This window comes from Carassius auratus, unplaced genomic scaffold (assembly GCF_003368295.1).
Source record: "Carassius auratus strain Wakin unplaced genomic scaffold, ASM336829v1 scaf_tig00041469, whole genome shotgun sequence".
In the NCBI taxonomy this organism is placed as follows: Eukaryota; Metazoa; Chordata; class Actinopteri; order Cypriniformes; family Cyprinidae; genus Carassius; species Carassius auratus.
This window is the reverse complement of record NW_020526650.1, coordinates 52,501-55,000: the sequence shown is the minus strand read 5'-3', so window position 1 is coordinate 55,000 and position 2,500 is coordinate 52,501. Positions and strand designations below refer to the sequence as shown.

General features: G+C 38.3%; 3 non-coding genes across 3 annotated transcripts; all 3 read right to left on the bottom strand.

Annotated features, from left to right (window-relative positions):
- Positions 1 to 697: 697 nt before the first annotated feature.
- LOC113085366 (5S ribosomal RNA) lies at positions 698 to 816 on the bottom strand. The gene has a single exon (XR_003284221.1). It is a non-coding gene; the product is annotated as a 5S ribosomal RNA (ribosomal RNA).
- A 659-nt stretch (positions 817 to 1,475) lies between these two features.
- Positions 1,476 to 1,594, bottom strand: LOC113085331 (5S ribosomal RNA). The gene has a single exon (XR_003284188.1). It is a non-coding gene; the product is annotated as a 5S ribosomal RNA (ribosomal RNA).
- A 374-nt stretch (positions 1,595 to 1,968) lies between these two features.
- Positions 1,969 to 2,087, bottom strand: LOC113085406 (5S ribosomal RNA). The gene has a single exon (XR_003284253.1). It is a non-coding gene; the product is annotated as a 5S ribosomal RNA (ribosomal RNA).
- Between the last annotated feature and the right edge of the window lie 413 nt (positions 2,088 to 2,500).

Genomic DNA, 2,500 nt, shown 5'->3' with positions numbered 1-2,500 from the left:
TAAAAGCACCTGGTATTCCCAGGCAGTCTCCCATCCATGTACTAACCAGGCCCAAACCTGCTAATATTCAGAGATCGGGCTTGACTCTATTTTTTGGCTAAATTATTATATACAAAGTGAAAAGTTTCAAAAAAGCTTAAAGCACCTGGTATTCCTAGGCAGTCTCTCATCCAAGTACTAACCAGACCTAAACCTGGTAAGATTCAGAGATCGGGCATTGACTCATTTTTTTTTTTTTTTTTTTTGCAAGATTATTATATAAATCGTGAAATTTTCCAAAAAGTTTAAAGCACCTGGTATTCCCAGGCAGTCTCCTATCCATGTACTAACCAGGCCCAAACCTGCTAATATTCAGAGATCGGGCATTGACTTTTTTTTTTGGCTAAATTATTATATACAAAGTGAAAAGTTTCAAAAAAGCTTAAAGCACCTGGTATTCCTAGGCAGTCTCTCATCCAAGTACTAACCAGACCTAAACCTGGTAAGATTCAGAGATCGGGCATTGACTCTTTTTTTTTTTTTTTGCAAGATTATTATATAAATCTTGAAATTTTCCAAAAAGTTTAAAGCACCTGGTATTCCCAGGCAGTCTCCAAACCATGTACTAACCAGGCCCAAACCTGCTAATATTCAGAGATCGGGCATTGACTCTATTTTTTGGCAAAATTATTATATACTAAGTGAAAAGTTTCCAAAAAGCTTACAGCACCTGGTATTCCCAGGCCGTCTCCCATCCAAGTACTAACCAGGCCCAAACCTGCTTAGCTTCCGAGAGCAGACAAGATCGGGCATAGCAAGGTTGGTATGGCCGTAAGCGAAGACTGCTGCAAAGAGAGGGCTATTTAAAGACCAGCCCATCTAATCACCAGTATATTATATAAGTAGCAAAGAAAACCCAAAAGCTTAAAGCACCTGGTATTCCTAGGCAGTCTCTCATCCAAGTACTAACCAGACCTAAACCTGGTAAGATTCAGAGATCGGGCATTGACTCTTTTTTTTTTTTTTTTTTTTTTTTGCAAGATTATTATATAAATCGTGAAAATTTCCAAAAAGTTTAAAGCACCTGGTATTCCCAGGCAGTCTCCCATCCATGTACTAACCAGGCCCAAACCTGCTAATATTCAGAGATCGGGCATTGACTCTATTTTTTGGCTAAATTATTATATACAAAGTGAAAAGTTTCAAAAAAAGCTTAAAGCACCTGGTATTCCTAGGCAGTCTCTCATCCAAGTACTAACCAGACCTAAACCTGCTAAGATTCAGATATCGGGCATTGACTTTTTTTTTTTTTTTTTTTTTTTGCAAGATTATTATATAAATCGTGAAATTTTCCAAAAAGTTTAAAGCACCTGGTATTCCCAGGCAGTCTCCAAACCATGTACTAACCAGGCTCAAACCTGCTAATATTCAGAGATCGGGCACTGACTCTATTTTTTTGGCAAAATTATTATATACTAAGTGAAAAGTTTCCAAAAAGCTTACAGCACCTGGTATTCCCAGACGGTCTCCCATCCAAGTACTAACCAGGCCCAAACCTGCTTAGCTTCCGAGAGCAGACGAGATCAGGCATAGCCAGGTTGGTATGGCCGTAAGCGAAGACTGCTGCAAAGAGAGGGCTATTTAAAGACCATCCCATCTAATCGCCAGTACATTATATGAGTAGGAAAGAAAACCCAAAAGCTTAAAGCACCTGGTATTCCTAGGCAGTCTCTCATCCAAGTACTAACCAGACCTAAACCTGCTAAGATTCAGATATCGGGCATTGACTTTTTTTTTTTTTTTTTTTTTTTTTTTTGCAAGATTATTATATAAATCGTGAAATTTTCCAAAAAGTTTAAAGCACCTGGTATTCCCAGGCAGTCTCCAAACCATGTACTAACCAGGCCCAAACCTGCTAATATTCAGAGATCGGGCATTGACTCTATTTTTTGGCAAAATTATTATATACTAAGTGAAAAGTTTCCAAAAAGCTTACAGCACCTGGTATTCCCAGGCGGTCTCCCATCCAAGTACTAACCAGGCCCAAACCTGCTTAGCTTCCGAGAGCAGACGAGATCGGGCATAGCCAGGTTGGTATGGCCGTAAGCGAAGACTGCTGCAAAGAGAGGGCTATTTAAAGACCATCCCATCTAATCGCCTGTACATTATATAAGTAGGAAAGAAAACCCAAAAGCTTAAAGCACCTGGTATTCCTAGGCAGTCTCTCATCCAAGTACTAACCAGACCTAAACCTGCTAAGATTCAGAGATCGGGCATTGACTCATTTTTTTTTTTTTTTTTTTTTTTTTGCAAGATTATTATATAAATCGTGAAATTTTCCAAAAAGTTTAAAGCACCTGGTATTCCTAGGCAGTCTCTCATCCAAGTACTAACCAGACCTAAACCTGCTAAGATTCAGATATCGGGCATTGACTTTTTTTTTTTTTTTTTTTTTTTTTTTGCAAGATTATTATATAAATCGTGAAATTTTCCAAAAAGTTTAAAGCACCTGGTATTCCCA